The sequence below is a fragment of the Vicia villosa genome, linkage group LG4 (genome assembly GCF_029867415.1).
Source record: "Vicia villosa cultivar HV-30 ecotype Madison, WI linkage group LG4, Vvil1.0, whole genome shotgun sequence".
NCBI lineage: Eukaryota > Viridiplantae > Streptophyta > Magnoliopsida > Fabales > Fabaceae > Vicia > Vicia villosa.
This window is the reverse complement of record NC_081183.1, coordinates 111,176,752-111,193,951: the sequence shown is the minus strand read 5'-3', so window position 1 is coordinate 111,193,951 and position 17,200 is coordinate 111,176,752. Positions and strand designations below refer to the sequence as shown.

General features: G+C 36.3%; 1 pseudogene; it reads right to left on the bottom strand.

Moving 5' to 3' along the window:
• Positions 1–208: 208 nt before the first annotated feature.
• Positions 209–17,200, bottom strand: part of LOC131597674 (uncharacterized) — a 61,053-nt pseudogene continuing 44,061 nt past the window's right edge.

Below are 17,200 nucleotides of genomic sequence, written 5' to 3'. Positions count from 1 at the left end.
GCACGAATTTTTTTTAGTATGTTATATATAATATTTTATTCTTTATTCATATAATATGATATTATATAATGTTTATAATATAATTATTAAAATAATTGACATTAAAATAGCTTTTAATATCAAAATTAAAATAAATAAATTTTGAAACATAAATAAATATTGAATAACTTTTAAATTAGAAAATTTTAAATATCATAAATGAAATTAATTATTGAACATTATGAAAGACTTCTTTGTAAACGACATTCTGAGTTACATTTGTATCTTCACCTTCGTCGTTGGTTATTAGTATCTTTAAGCCTTTCTTTGAAGTAACTATTGACAATGCAACATATAATTGCCCATGAGAAAAAATTGACTGGGGAAGATATACTCCTACATATTTAAGTGACTGACCTTGACTCTTGTTGATTGTCATAGCAAATGATACAGTCAATGGAAATTGCCGATGTTGAAATTTGAAAGAGATTCTTTTATCGGTTGGAGTCAGTGATAACCTTGGAATAAAAACATTATGACCAACATTGTTACCTGATATAATCTTACCTTCAAGGACATATCTTCCCATTTTTGTAATTATCAATCGGGTGCCATTGCACAATCCCAACGACTGATCAATATTTCTCAACAACATTACTGGGACTCCAACTTTTAATTTCAACTTGTGATTTGGTAGTCCTAAAGATACAATGGTGTTTAGAAATTCAGGAGTATGCACATCATCTGGCGTGTTAATGTCTGACCTAGCATTACATGGAGAATCATAACTCAAATAAGTTTTTTCTTCTCCAGGTATTAAATCCAACATATAATCATTGAGGGCATCAACAATGGTATTTTTAGGAGTTAATATTGCCCTCTCTTGAAAAAAAGACGGATCATTCAAGTTGTGTAAAAGATTTGGATACGTGCTTTCCACAATAGCTGAAAGTGGATCTCCAAAGCTAGGAATCAACAAATCATGTGGTATCTGCACTGTGATATCTACGTCATTAGCATCTCCAATACTTCCATCGCCAATTCCCAATATCCATTCCGAAAAACTCTTTCTCTCTTCAATGTCAGCATCTATACCTCCAGTCAGAAGTCTCATATTAGTGGTCAGTGTAAACACTTCACAATAACTCCAAAGATGAGAAGAATTTATAGTTGAATGCACAACTTCATGTCTTGTTCCTTTAGGGATAACAGGAAGGATCTGACGAAAATCTCCATCCAAAACAACTACTTTTCCGCCAAATGGGACATTTTTATTTTGCATTATATCTTGAAAAGTATGATCAACAGCTTCAAAACAATGCTTGTGCATCATAGGGGCTTCATCCCATATTATTAACTTTGCACGACGTATTAACTCAACTAAAGGGTCTTTTGGAGCGATATTACACGTCGAGCATTCATGAACTTCTATAGGGATAGAAAATCTTGAGTGTGCAGTTCTTCCACCCGAAATTAGCAAAGAAGCTATCCCACTCGATGCGACGGTTAGAACAATCTCACCCCTTGATCTTATTGCTGCAGACATTGCTCTCCAAATGTAAGTTTTTCCAGTTCCTTCATAACCATATAGAAAAAAAAGTCCCGATCTATTTCCATTGATCCTTTTCATGATCCTTTCATATATTCTCATTTGTTCAGTTGTCATTGTTGACATCAAATTACGATGCTCTTCTAACAATGACCGCCTGTCATAATTCAACTCATCATAAATCAATCTATTTTGCCTCTCGGGTAACAATGCTCTATCTGGTTGAGGCATCTCAGGATAATCTTCCAAGCTTTTGTTATTACTTTGCAATAAAATCTCAATTTCAGCCAAAGCATAACTCTTCAATTGATCAACAATCAAGACCAAGTCTGCAAATTTAATATAGTATACACTTAATAAAAATAGCTATTATGTATATATAATTTAAAAATTAAAAAAAACACTTAATATCCTAAATGTGATACTACGGAACAAAAGTATACTACAGAAGGTTATAGAAAAATCTACGCTTAATATAATATAAAAACTACACTTAATATAATATAAAAAAACATTAAAAAGTATATTATGAAACAAAAAAGTATCCTAAATGTGATACGTTGTATATACACACAGAAAACAAACTACCATGCATCAAAATAAAAAATAAAAAGAGAGAAAAAAAATACCATGAAAACACAATAATTGTCTTTGTCGGTGCAAAATATCATCAGACAAATACTCCCATGTCTTATTCCAAACAAAATCTGGTCGACTTATTTGATTTGACACTAACAAAGTGGCAAATAAACTGCGTAAAAAGCTCCCGGTATCCCAATGACTTGCCTCCATAATTGCATCTACAAACTCTTTGTCATCGTCCAACAATCCTAAGGCAAAGCAAACATCCTTGAAAGTGTTATGCTTTATATTATTAACTGTTTTGATATCATCATAAGATGTAGGACCTTTCACATAATTCAACAAAGTTCTCAAATAGAATAATTGTCCAAATCCAGGTGCCGCATAATGCAGTCTTCCAACTGAAAAACCCCTTCGATGTGGAGTCCATCGATGCTCCTTTTCTTTCCATACAAACTTTGTAGGAAACTCACTGTATGTAAGATTTCTTGCTTCTGGATATTTTTTGTTAGCATCCATCCATGCCAAAAATTTGGTGGAGTCTATATATGGTTTATTGACTACCTCTTAAATTAAAGCATCATCCGAAAAAATAACGCATTGCTCGTCCTCAAGATGAAAACTCAATCTTTCAACTGATGGCTCCCTATAATTGATATCAAACGAAAATATCCTCCAAGCAGCTTCACATGCTGATAGATATCTACAGTCATAATACATCTTTATTTCATCAATGAGCTCGACATTATCTTTATCATTAGCACCTGTGTAAAATCCAACTGTAACACGATCATGTCCTTTGTTGACATATTTAAACAAATATTTAATAGATCTTGACTGATTGCACCACTCAACATTGATATGAGCATTATATTTCAACAACAATTGTTTATTATATGGAACAACATATCTATTATCAACAAATGATTCGCCTTTTTGAATAAACACGCCATCATCCTGTCATACCCTAATTTTTGACCTAAGATACCACCTCATATCATCTGCATATGCATCATTTGTATCTCTAACAAATTGCATAGCTTGTGTTTGCTACTTGTGCCCAGCAGGGTTTAATCAAGAAATCACTCATCAGTACAAGCAACAACCAATTAGGGTTTTGTTCTCCCTTCATCTCAAATGAACTATCTTCATCAACAATCAACATTTGGTCCTCAAAGATTCATTTCAACAAGCTCAAAGGCTTTGAATCAACCAAATTAGGGTTTTGATTGAAGACAGTATACTCCTGACTTTTGCTAAGAATTTGACCTAATAGCTTGGGACATGACCTCAAGACCTCAAATACATCATCTTGACCTAATCCATTTGCTCAAGATATTTCCCACACAAGGATTGATCAACAATGAAATTTCAAGTCATCAGACTAGGGTTTTGAACTATCAGGGACTGAAATCAGGGATCACATTTGGGAAACCCTAAAAAGCTCCAGGGCATCAATCAAAGTGTTCAATCATATTCAAATAATCCCTATGACAATATCCAATGGAAATTGTATCTCAATTCAAGATCCACAGTCATCAATTTCATCTGATCGACAATTAGGGTTTTTGACCTAATTCATCTGAACAACTGACTTTTTAATCAGGACATGGTGCCACAACTTAAACCATGGCTCAAGATCCTCTAATACCTCAATGTGATCCATTCATACCATTCATTTGGTGAGGATAGCTTGGTTCATTTGAAATCTCCAGAAACGCGATTCGTCTGAAAAAGTCAACTGTCCAAGATTAACATTGACTTTTTTGGAAATTTTAACCACGACTTTTGAAGTTTTAAATCATCCATATATGATATTTGAAGTCATTTGATCAAGAAAAATCAAGAAAGAATCAAAAAGTCAAAAGTTTGACTTTTCATACTTAGAAAATTTTCTAAGTGTTTTCAATGGTTTTTTCCAAACTTTGGAAGGGAATATCTCAAACTTTCACCTACAAACTGAAAAAAACTTCCAACATGAAAGTTGTAGATTTTGATCCAATGAACAACTTTGTCACATATAATTATTTTTCATAAGATCAACCATTTAAGAGATATGGAGCTTCAAAGTTGGTATCTTTTGAAAAATTCACTTAAAACCTCATTTTCTTCAAAGTTCATGGATCTTTTTCACCCATTTCCTTAAAGGTCTTGAAGAAACTTTCAACTAGGGTTTTGAAGTACATAACAAGAGCTTTCAAAAATGTCCAAGAGCATGAAAAAATATGGAGCATAGCTATGGTTTTGAATTTTGCCATTAGTGATCATTTCACTTGAAATTTCAAGTCATTTTTCACAAAGTTATGAACTATTTTACCTTATGATGCAAGCAATGACATAAACAAGCAATAATTGGGAGATATTTCTGGTTTGTGATCAGAATAGAAAGAGATAATAAGCTTGGAAGATTTTAACCATGGTTAGCCATTTTAACCTTAAGCATTTAATGTAAAAGATTCCATTTTATCTCTTAATGCCAAATCACCAAAGAAAGATCAACTTGTATAGTCTTGCATTCAGAACTTTTGGCCTATAAATAGAGGTCCAAAATCCATTCAAAATTACACCAAAACCTCACAAAGCATAGGTTTTCTCTTTCTTTCTTGAATTGCAAGTTTCATAGTTTTCAAAGAGGTAGAAAACTCAACCTCCAAACCATTGAAGTTATGGCCAAAGTGATGGTTCTAACAGCTCATAAACATCATATGGGATGTGTTTGATCCATTCACACACCCCAAAACACCCTAAATCTCAGAATCACTCTTCAACCACCATATGAACACATATTGAACCTCATCATGCCAATTCTCATTCTAGTTCATATCTGTCCAAAGTAACACTTCAAACATCATCAATACACTTCATATGAATGATCCAAACACTCATCATCAACCTGAAACACCTCCATCATCAAATTCGATCCTCACTCCAAGCAACTGCAGGTTGGGATACATGGCCACACTCAGGTGAATTCAGTTCATTCCAAGCATTCAAACACCTTCCATAAGGTCCATTGAAGCTGTCCAAATCAAGAAACAACATCTGTAACACCTCCAGGCACGAATTCAATCTCCAGTTTTGCAAGTTTTTATGGTAAGTGCTTTGAACTTCAAACTCCATCATACATGCATCATAAATGAAATATTGCTTTGCCATTTTGTTTATGCACCATCACTGAATGATAACCCTCAATCAATTGCATCATATCATGATCATACACGATTTCACAATGATTTGTCATATTAGGGTTCTTCACGATTTCCAGAGAATCAATGATCTTAGAGTGAAAATAAATGAAATTAAATGGTACCATCATGTTCCTTGTGAAAAATCGAGCAAGATAGGCTATTCACTTGATCCAAACAATCCAGTTTCAAAGATTTTCAAAAATCAGTTAGGGTTGTGTTCTTGGCGCCAGATTTGGTTTGAAAAATTCAAATTCTTGATTTTAAATATAATTAATTCAACGCATGTATGTTACAAGACACAAGCGTGGCTCAGTTGGCTTTTGTTTTAAGTGGTGACTTCCAGGTCGTGGGTTCAAGCCCTTTGGAAGACAAACCTTATTTTTTAACACTATTTTTCTTCATTTTTCTTAACAACTTCACTTAATTAATTAACCAATCAAATCAATTCATTTTTACTTCATTTTTTGTACACTTCTCATTTAATATATATATTTTATGAATGTCCAAAAAAATCACAAAAATAATATTTATTTGATATATTTTTATTAGGTTTAAAATGACATGTTTTTAAGTGTTTTTTAATACTTTAAATATTGTTTTTCATTTGATTTTTCAAACTTAATCACTTGTAAATATTTTGTGTTCAAACCCTAATCTCTTAGGTCTTAATTAAGCATAAAATTTGTTTTTATCTTAATTAAGTTGACTTTTGTCAAAACTTTCAAACTATTTTCAAAACGATCAAAGTTCTTCAAAACGACGAAACCTCGTGTCCTTTTAACAAAACAATCAACCATGTTTTATAAAATAAAACATGGGCATCCCTTATGGTTAAAGTCCCATTCCTTTGTATAAAATTAGGTTTTTTTCATTGTACATATACCTATCTTTTATACCGCGATCAATTTGATTTAAACCCTCGAATAACAAATCAAAAATTAGGGTTTTCTTCAAAATCTTCGTGGGCCTCCTCAAGGTATAAGTCCCAAGCCCTTTTATAAATATACATTTACATAGCCATAAATAAACTCAATGGGCCTCTCCCCGAGTATAAGTCCCGAGCCCTGTGTACATAAATTAATCATCCTTGCAGGTATATTTCCTTCATAAACTCCATTGTACACACACACCTTGTCATATATAACTGTTCATACTTGTTCGTGTACTTGTTCATATTTATTCGTACTTGTTCATATTTGTGATCATGTTATATATACTTGTTCAACTTAGTACAACACTAGGTTCCCTATAGCCTCCTATTGCGCTTCGTGCAAAGAATCTCCCTAGTTTAGGTTAGGACATAGAGTATGGTTTCCCGGTGAAATCGCTCTAAGAGCTCAAACCAACTATACCATGCCTCCTCTTGGGCTTCATACAAACGACTTGTCCCTCCCATAGCCTCCTCTTGGGCTTACAATGCAAGGACCCTCGATTGTCCCTCCCATAGCCTCCTCTTGGGCTTACAATGAAAGGACCCTCGGATAGCCTCCTCTTGGGCTTTGTACAAGGACCCACGGGCTTCTTATAAGCATCCCCATAATCCAAATCAAATACCCTAGGAGATTAGACACATATCATCTTTATGATAAGAGTATCTCTTCTATATCATCACAATCAATCAATCAAACTTCTTTTTTTGCCACAAGGCTGGCTAATCAATCAAACCTTTTGCCACAAGGCTGGCTGATTAATCAAAGTTTTTGCCACAAGGCTGGCTTAACAAAACTTTTGCCACAAGGCTGGTTGATTAATCAAAACTTTTTGTCACAAGGTTGACTTATCAAAAGTTTTTTCCACAAGGCTGGCTAATCAAACTTGTTTTTGCCACAAGGCTGGCTAAACAAAAACATCTTTATCATTCTAAGCACCATAAGTGGCACAACCCAGGAATTATAATGAAAATATTTCAAATAAAAACAAACAGATGTATGTGATGATATAGATTAGATACATCGAGCATTTAGATGACATTTGTCTCTTATCCTTTGCTTCCACTAGCATAAGTGGAAACTACGATTGCTCTGACTTTCTCAACATCCCTTTGAGAATACGTAGGCACAAGGTCGTATCTTTGGCGAGCAAAACTTCTATCTCCCTCAAACCACTCAAACCTTAGCACCCGTAGACCCCGAGCTACAGATGCTCTGATTCCCTCTGAGGGATATGTATGCAGAAGATTGCGATGATCTTTGCGAGCATAATCAAACAAACACCTTAGGTCCCACCTATCTCACAACAGAACCTCTTCAATAGCATAGAAAGAAATGAACATAACAAAGAAACCTATAGAGTACTATAGATACGTTGGGTGCTAATACCTTCCCTTCGTATAACCAACCCTCTTACCCGGAATCTCTCCCCCACTTTTGCATTGCTTTTAATTTTGTGTTATTTGCTTTGCATATCTTTTAAGGTTATTGCAACTTTTTTACTTTTCCTACTTTGGAAATAATAAAAAGTTTTTTCGTGACAAAAAAACAAAAATCATTTTCTTGAGCATAGAGCCCAAAGAAGGCATCCAATGTCTCATCCCGATTTTTTTTCCCGCGACAGAAAAATGGCGACTTCACTAGGGACCATCTTTTTATTGTTTCTAAAGAAAGGGTTAATTCTAATTGTTATGTTTTAATTTCATTCTTGTTACATGTGTGGTTCTGTGGTTCTGTTACTTGTGTGGTTCTGTTACAAGTATTACATTATGGACAAATCCTAACCCGGATTAAGTACACATAAGAATTAGGTGGAGGGTATAGTCATGTATGGCATACGAGGAGTCCAGTCCTTAAAAAGATGGCATGAGAATCCTTCCGCTCAGTGGAGGTTCCTTGTTGGTAGTATATGTTTAGCAAGTTCAATTGCGAAGACATTATTGCTTTCATTGAACTATAGAAGCTGAGTTGGCTGTAGAACCCATAACCCATCCTGGCTTTATTAGGTGGTGGCGCAGAAACTATTCAGGTGAAGACTTGGATTAGTTGTCATGCGGAGAGCCACACTCAGACGAGTTTTTCTTGAGAATATTCCTAGCTCACAAGTTCAATTGTGCAAGTCGGTAATATCCGAAAGAAAAATGTAGACTCTGACGTATCAGTAGAACATGTTGTGCAGGTGATTAACCCCTAGTACTATCCCATGTTTGGTTCTCTGACCTCATGCTCGTGACGCTGGACCTTTGAACCTATGTGTACCATGTTTGAATTACCATGTTTGTAGTACCATGTTTGCGTTACCATGTTTGCATTATCATGTTTGCTTTACCATGTTTGTATATGTGGCATTCATGCATCCATGCATTCATACATTCATAAAAAAATCCATCTTTTTCCATAAAAACATGATTTTTCCAAAAAAAATTTTAGAGAGTTTTCTTTGCAAACATTATAGGATTAAGTTATGGAGTGGGTAAAAAGGCATACCAAAAAGTACGGTTTCAAAGTGCCTAATTTGGAAAGACTGAGAGAGTTGGCATCTTTTGTGCAAGATCCTTCCGATTTTAGGAAAAGCCATGGAAAGCTTTTGCCTATCTTGAATACTCATGTTGATGAAGGACTTCTCAAAACTCTGGTTCAGTTCTATGATCCCGTCTACCGGTGTTTCACCTTTCCAGACTATCAGTTGGTACCAACCTTGGAAGAATATGCCAATCTGTTGGGTATTCCTGTGTCTGACAAAATATCTTTCAATGGTTTGGAAGCCATTCCTAAATCACAAGTCATTGCAGCAAGTATCCACTTGAAGAAATCTGAAGTAGAGAGCAATTGGACTACCAAAGGAAACCTTCCGGGTTTGACTTTGCAATTTCTAATAAAGAAAGCCTTTGATTTCATCGAAACTGGTAGCATGATAGCTTTCGAAGCTATACTAGCCTTGCTCATCTATGGGTTGGTTCTGTTTCCCAACGTCAACGACTTTGTTGATATCAACGTCATAAAAATATTTCTGATTGGAAATCCTGTTCCGACTTTGCTTGGTGACATGTATTTCTCTATCCATCATAGGAATTGCCAAGGCAGTGGAATCATTGTATGTTGTGCACCTCTGTTGTTCAAATGGATTGTTTCACACTTACCTAAGTCTCCTATTTTCACGGAAAACCGAGAAGGTTTGCGTTGGCCTTGAAGACTTATGTCTCTTACTAATAATGATATTCATTGGTATACCTTGGCTCGCTGTGGTACAGAAACCATTGACAGTTGTGGAGAATTCGCCAACGTACCCCTCATTGGTACACAAGGAGGAATTAACTACAATTCGGTCTTAGCCCGACGACAACTCGGATATGCAAATTCAACTAAACCTATTGGTCTCGCTGTGGAATGTTACTTCTACCAAGAAGGGGAGGATCCTCAAGGGTTGAAGACAAGAATGGTCAGAGCTTGGTACGACATCCGAAGGAAAGAAAAAGGTGGGGTAAGGAATTTCATTTCCATGGACGCCTACACCTGTTGGGTGAAGAAAAGAGCAAGGGAGTTTCAAATGCCTTATGATTATGAAAAACCCATGTTCCCTGTGGTATCTCAACTACCCAACATTCCCATTGACACCACGGAAGAATACCAGGAAACTCTAGCCAAGATGAGGTTAGAAAAAGACGCTTGGAAAGACAAGTTTCGTAAGACTGATGTGGAAAACAGAAGGTTGAAGAGGCGAGTGAAAGATCACGAAGAAACCCTCTACTGTCAAGATGGATGGTGTTGCACCCCAAAATTTGCCCTCTTTCCCTGTGCTATAAGTTATCAACGACGTTTATTTCGTCGCTCAAAATCAAAGGAAAAATAATAAAGGGTTTCTCATTTGAGTGATTGTTAATGTTCATCTACGGAGGTTAATTGGATGTCATGTTTGTTAGAACAAGATTTGTTCTGATCAATATTCTTAGTTTTGATGATAACAAGCATATGAATTTTGTATGAGATAATGTGGTACTCTAATACTATGCAATTTCCATTTCAGGAATTATATAAAGAGTATGCACAAAATCAGCGCAAGAAGCACTGACTCAGAAGGTTCAGCATGCAACATCAGAACATGGTCTGGCAAGACATCAGAAGATGGTCAAGCAGAATCAGAACATGGGTCTATGGAAGCATCAGAAGAACTTGAGATCAGAAGCAGAAGCACTGAAGTTCTCATGGTATCACACTCAGAAGCACTTCAAGATCAGAAGACAAGAAGATGCTCTGCACCAAGCTATTTGACTCTGATGACATTCAAACGTTGTTTACACAAACATCAGATCAGAAGCAAGTACTAGCTGGCAGGCTACGCTGACTGACAAAAGGAACGTTAGAAGCTATTAAAGGCAACGTCAGTAGACACAGCGAAAACAAGGCTCGAGGTAGCTGACAAAAGAGTGAAACATTAAATGCAATGCTGTACGGATTACGCAAAGCATTAAATGCTCCCAACGGTCATCTTCTCAAGTGCCTATAAATATGAAGTTCTGATGAGAAGCTACGTTACGAATTCTGAATACAACATTTGCGCATTATACAGAAACACTGTCAAATTCAAAAGCTATCAAACTTCATCATCAAACTCACTACATTGCTATTGTAATATCTTAGTGAGATTTAAGCTTAAACTTAAGAGAAAATCACAGTTGTGATTATAGCTTTATTAGAAGCATTGTAACTCTTAAAAGAATTTGTTTACATTAAGTTGTAAGAACTAGAGTGATCAGGTTGTTGATCAGTATACTCTAGAAAGTCTTAGAGGGTATCTAAGCAGATTGTTCCTAGAGTGATCAGGTTGTGATCAGTATACTCTAGAAGACTTAGCAGTTGGCTAAGTGGAAAACCATTGTAATCTCGTGTGATTAGTGGATTAAATCCTCAGGTGAGGTAAATCACTCCAAGGGGGTGGACTGGAGTAGTTTAGTTAACAACGAACCAGGATAAAAATCATTGTGCAAATTGTTTTTATCTTACAAGTTTTAAAGCTACACTTATTCAAACCCCCCCTTTCTAAGTGTTTTTCTATCCTTCAATTGGCATCAGAGCGCCGTTTCTAAGGTGCAAGCACTTAACCGTGTTTAGAATAGATTCAGGAAGAGAAAAACATTAAGTCAAGATGGGCAAGACTCCACCACCTTCATCTACATCTACATCTGGCTCAGCTGAGCAATACAATGGAAATGGTAACAATGGTTATACTAGACCGCCAGTATTTGATGGTGAAAACTTTGAATACTAGAAAGATAAACTTGAAAGTTACTTCCTTGGTCTAGATGGTGACTTATGGGATCTTCTGATGGATGGTTACAAACATCCAGTGAACGCTACTGGCATAAGGCTTACAAGACAAGAAATGAATGATGATCAAAAGAAGCTTTTCAAAAATCATCATAAATGTAGGACTATTTTGCTGAATGCTATCTCTCATGCTGAGTATGAGAAGATATCTAACAGGGAAACTGCCTATGATATATATGAGTCATTAAAAATGACCCATGAAGGAAATGCTCAAGTCAAGGAGACCAAAGCTCTTGCTCTAATCCAGAAATATGAAGCCTTCAAGATGGAGGATGATGAAGATATTGAGAAGATGTTCTCAACATTTCAAATGCTAACTGCTGGATTAAGAGTTCTGGACAAAGGCTACACCAAGGCTGATCATGTAAAGAAGATCATCAGAAGCTTGCCCAGAAGACGGGGTCCAATGGTGACTGCATTCAAGATTGCAAAGAATCTGAATGAGGTTTCTTTGGAAGAGCTAATCAGCGCCTTGAGAAGCCATGAGATAGAGCTGGATGCAAATGAGCCACAGAAGAAAGGTAAGTCTATTGCATTAAAAACTAATATTAAAAAATGCACTAACGCTTTTCAGGCTGAAGAAGTAGATTCTGAAGAATCAGAATCAGAAGAAGAAGATGAACTGTCCATGATCTCCAGAAGGGTAAATCAACTCTGGAAGAGCAAGCAAAGGAAGTTCAAAAGCTTCAGAAGTTTAAAGAAGTTTGAACGAGGAGAATCTTCTGGTGGCAGAAGATCTGACAAGAAGAAGGTCGTCTGCTATGAGTGCAATGAGCCTGGACACTTCAAGAATGAATGTCCAAAACTTCAGAAGGAGAATCCCAAGAAGAAGTTTCATAAGAAGAAAGGTCTTATGGCAACATGGGATGATTCTGAATCAGAATCAGAATCAGACTCTGAAGGAGAGCAAGCAAACCTTGCACTGATGGCCACAGTAGATGATGGATCAGAATCTACATCAAATCAGATTCTGAAGAGGTATTTTCTGAACTATCTAGAGAATAGTTAGTTTCCAGTTTAACAGAACTTCTGGAACTCAAGGCTCATCTTAGTATCAAATACAAAAAGCTGAAAAAGCAATTTGAATTTGAAACTAAGAAGCTGGAAGTGGAAAATTCTGAACTGAAGGAAAGAGTTTTAAAATTATCCAAAGATATTGGATCTCCTTCTGAATCAGAAAAATCCATTCCTAGCTTCAATCATATTCTGAAAGAATATGACTCGAGCTTCAGAAAGTTCCTATCTAGAAGTATTGGCAGAAGTCATCTTGCTTCTATGATATATGGTGTTTCTGGAAACAAAAGGTTTGGTTTTGGCTATGAGGGTGATACCTCACATAAATTTAAACCTGTTGATGATTTGAAAATCACATACAAGCCATTGTATGATCAGTTCAAATATGGCCACTCACATGATATCAAGCTCACATCACATGCACATAGTTTTAACACTACACACACCAAGAAGCATGTGACACAACCTAAAAGATATCATGCTGCCAAACCTAAAGAATATCATGCTGTTCCTCCTGTTACTTATAATGCTAAACCCAAGTTCAATCAGAACTTGAGGAAAACTAACAAGAAAGGACCCAAGAAATTGTGGGTACCTAAGGAGAAGATAATTTTTGTCGCAGATATCCTTAGCAGCAAAGAAGGCAAAGCACAAAATGTCATGGTACCTGGACTTTGGGTGCTCGCGACACATGACGGGAAGAAGGTCTATGTTCCAAGACCTGGTGCTTAAGTCTGGTGGAGAAGTCAAGTTTGGAGGAGATCAGAAGGGCAAGATTATTGGCTCTGGAACCATCAGTATTAGTAACTCTCCTTCCATAACTAATGTACTTCTTGTAGAAGGATTAGCGCATAACTTATTGTCCATAAGTCAATTAAGTGACAATGGTTATGACATAATCTTCAATCAAAAGTCTTGCAAGGCTGTAAGTCAGAAGGATGGCTCAATCCTATTTACAGGCAAGAGATTTAACAAAATTTATAAGATTGATCTTTCTGATCTTGAGAAGCAGAAGGTGACTTGTCTTATGTCTGTTTTGAAGAGCAATGGGTCTGGCACAGAAGATTAGGACATGCTAGTTTGAGAAAGATTTCTCAGATTAACAAACTAAACCTGGTCAGAGGTCTCCCAAATCTGAAATATAAATCAGATGCTCTTTGTGAAGCATGTCAGAAGGGCAAGTTCTCCAGACCTGCATTCAAATATAAGAATGTTGTCTCTTCCTCAAGGCCGTTAGAACTTCTGCACATTGATCTGTTTGGACCAGTCAAAACAGCATCTGTCAGAGGGAAGAAATATGGATTAGTCATCGTAGATGATTATAGCCGCTGGACATGGGTAAAGTTCTTAAAACACAAGGATGAGTCTCATTCAGTGTTTTTTGAATTCTGCACTCAGATCTAATCTGAGAAGGAGTGCAAAATCATAAAGGTCAGAAGTGATCATGATGGTGAATTTGAGAACAGATTCTTTGAGGAGTTCTTCAAAGAAAATGGTATTGCCCATGATTTCTCTTGCCCTAGAACTCCACAGCAAAATGGAGTTGTAGAGCGAAAGAATAGGACTCTACAAGAAATGGCCAGAACCATGATCAATGAAACCAATATGGCTAAGCACTTCTGGGCAGAAGCAATAAACACTGCATGTTATATTCAGAATAGAATCTCTATAAGACCTATTCTAAATAAGACTCCTTATGAATTGTGGAAGAACAGAAAGCCCAACATTTCATATTTTCATCCTTTTGGATGTGTGTGTTTTATTCTGAATACTAAAGATCATTTTGGTAAGTTTGATTCTAAGGCAAAAAAATGTTTCCTTCTTGGATATTCTGAACGCTCTAAAGGCTACAGAGTATACAATACTGAAACATTGGTTGTAGAAGAATCAATCAATATCAGATTTGATGATAAGCTTGGTCTTGAAAAGCCAAAGCAGTTTGAGAATTTTGCAGATATAGATATTGACATATAAGAAGCCGTAGAACCAAGAAGCAAAGCTCCAGAAGCTGAAAGTCTCAAAAGCAAAGAATCAGAAGATCAAGTTTCTGCATCTTTAGAGAATCTCATAATTTCTAAAGAGCCAACGGTCAGAAGATCTTCTAGACTCACCTCAGCTCACTCAGAAGATGTGATCCTTGGAAAGAAAGATGATCCTATCAGAACAAGAGCATTCCTTAAGAACAATGCAGAATGTCAATAAGGTCTTGTTTCTTTGATCGAGCCAACTTCTATTGATCAAGCTCTAGAAGATCCAGATTGGATATTTGCCATGCAAGAAGAACTAAATCAGTTTACAAGGAATGATGTATGGGATTTGGTTCCTAGACCAAAAGGATTCAACATCATTGGTACTAAGTGGGTGTTCAGAAACAAGCTTAGTGAGAAGGGAGAAGTGGTAAGAAACAAAGCCAGACTGGTGGCTCAGGGATATAGTCAGCAAGAAGGGATTGACTATACAGAAACATTTGCACCAGTGGCCAGGTTAGAATCTATTCGCTTATTAATTTCTTTTTCCACTCAGCATAACATCACTCTGTATCAGATGGATGTTAAGAGTGCCTTCTTAAATGGTTATATAGATGAGGAAGTCTACGTCCACCAACCTCCTGGTTTTGAAGACTCTAAGTCTCCAGAACATGTTTTCAAACTCAAGAAATCATTGTATGGATTGAAACAAGCTCCCAGAGCTTGGTATGAAAGATTAAGTTCTTTCCTTCTGGACAATGGTTTCACTAGAGGACAAGTGGACACGACTCTTTTTTGTAAAACGTCTAAGAAGGACATTTTAATTTGTCAAATTTATGTTGATGATATCATCTTTGGAACATCTAATGCTTCACTTGGAAAGAAGTTTGCTAAGTCTATGCAGGCTGAATTTGAAATGAGTATGATGGGTGAACTCAAGTATTTCCTTGGGAATCAAATCAACCAAACTTCTGATGGAACTTATGTTCATCAAACGAAGTATGTGAAAGAACTTCTGAAGAAGTTCAATCTTTCTGAAAGCAAAGAAGCCAAAACTCCTATGCATCCAACGTGTGTTCTAGGTAAGGATGAGGTAAGTAAGAAGGTAGATAAGAAGTTATACAGAGGTATGATTGGATCTCTTCTATATTTAACTGCTTCTAGACCTGACATTCTATTCAGTGTTTGTTTGTGTGCTAGATTCCAATCAGATCCTAGAGAATCTCACTTAACTGCTGTTAAGAGAATTCTGAGGTATCTGAAAGGTACTACTAATGTTGGTTTAGTCTACAGAAGATCTAAAGAATACAACTTAGTAGGATTCTGTGATGCTGACTATGCTGGAGATAGAATTGAAAGGAAGAGTACTTCTGGAAGTTGTCAATTTCTTGGAAGTCATTTGATCTCCTGGTACAGCAAGAAGCAAGCTACCATAGCCCTATCAACAACAGAAGCAAAATATGTTGCTGCTGCTGGGTGTAGCACACAAATGCTCTGGATGAAGAGTCAGCTAGAAGATTATCAGATATATGAGAGTAACATTCCTATTTTCTGTGATAATACTTCTGCTATATGTTTATCTAAGAATCCTATCTTACATTCCAAAGCTAAACATATTGAGATTAAACATCATTTTATGAGGGACTATGTTCAGAAGGGTGTTCTCTCTTTGAACTTTGTGGATACAGACCATCAATGGGCTGATATCTTTACAAAACCCCTTGCTGAAGATAGGTTTAAGTTCATTCTAAATAATATCAGTATGGATTTATGCCCAGAATGAGAAGATGAGAAGATCTTATGTATGGGTATCTTCTGAAATGCGTTAGGATTTTATGTTTATAAGAAGTTCTGATAATGATCAATTAGAAGTTCTGATTCCGTTATTACTAACGTTTCATTATCTAAGTTGATTCAGAAGCTCTTTTAAAGCAAAACAGCTGTCACCAGTCTTTCTTGAAAAATGAACACGTGTTCACTATTTTTGGACAAGCATGCGTGCAGTTGAGGAGACGCCGCCCTAGGTAACTGTGCAAATCAATTCATTTTGTCACTTTATCTCTCCTAACGTCACTTCTCATTAAATGCATATTAATGTCATGTTTTTTCTGTAATCATTTCCTTTTATTTTTTATTTTTATTTTCTTTTATTCAAACCGTTTAAATAACCCGCTTCACTTTCATTTCATCTTTTTCGCTCTCTTTCTCTATTCTTGTCTCTCTCTCTCTCTCTCTCTCTCTCTCTCTCTCTTTGCATTTCTCTCTCAAACCCGAGTTTTTGATCTGTAACCAAGCACTTCGTCATGAATTCCTCATCAAGTTCCTCTAGCCCAGCAGAAAGACTCTCTTCCACTCAAATACTTCTAAGAAAGCATGGGTATGCTCCGTTGAAGACATGCACTATACCTACTGAAGATTTGGAAGTTATGTGTGAGTTCGCTGTGGACTTTGAAACCTAAGAGCAAATGGTTTTCAACCTGATGCAAGGATCTTTGAACAAGGATGGTCAAACTATCTTGATAGATTGGTTGGACCAATTTATCCTGACCTAGTGAAGGACTTCTGGGTTCATGCAACGGTTACTCCAACTGCAATCATTTCCTTCGTGTTAGGGCATGAAGTTGTAGTTACTGAAAAGTTGATAAGGAAGTTATACAACCTGGAGGA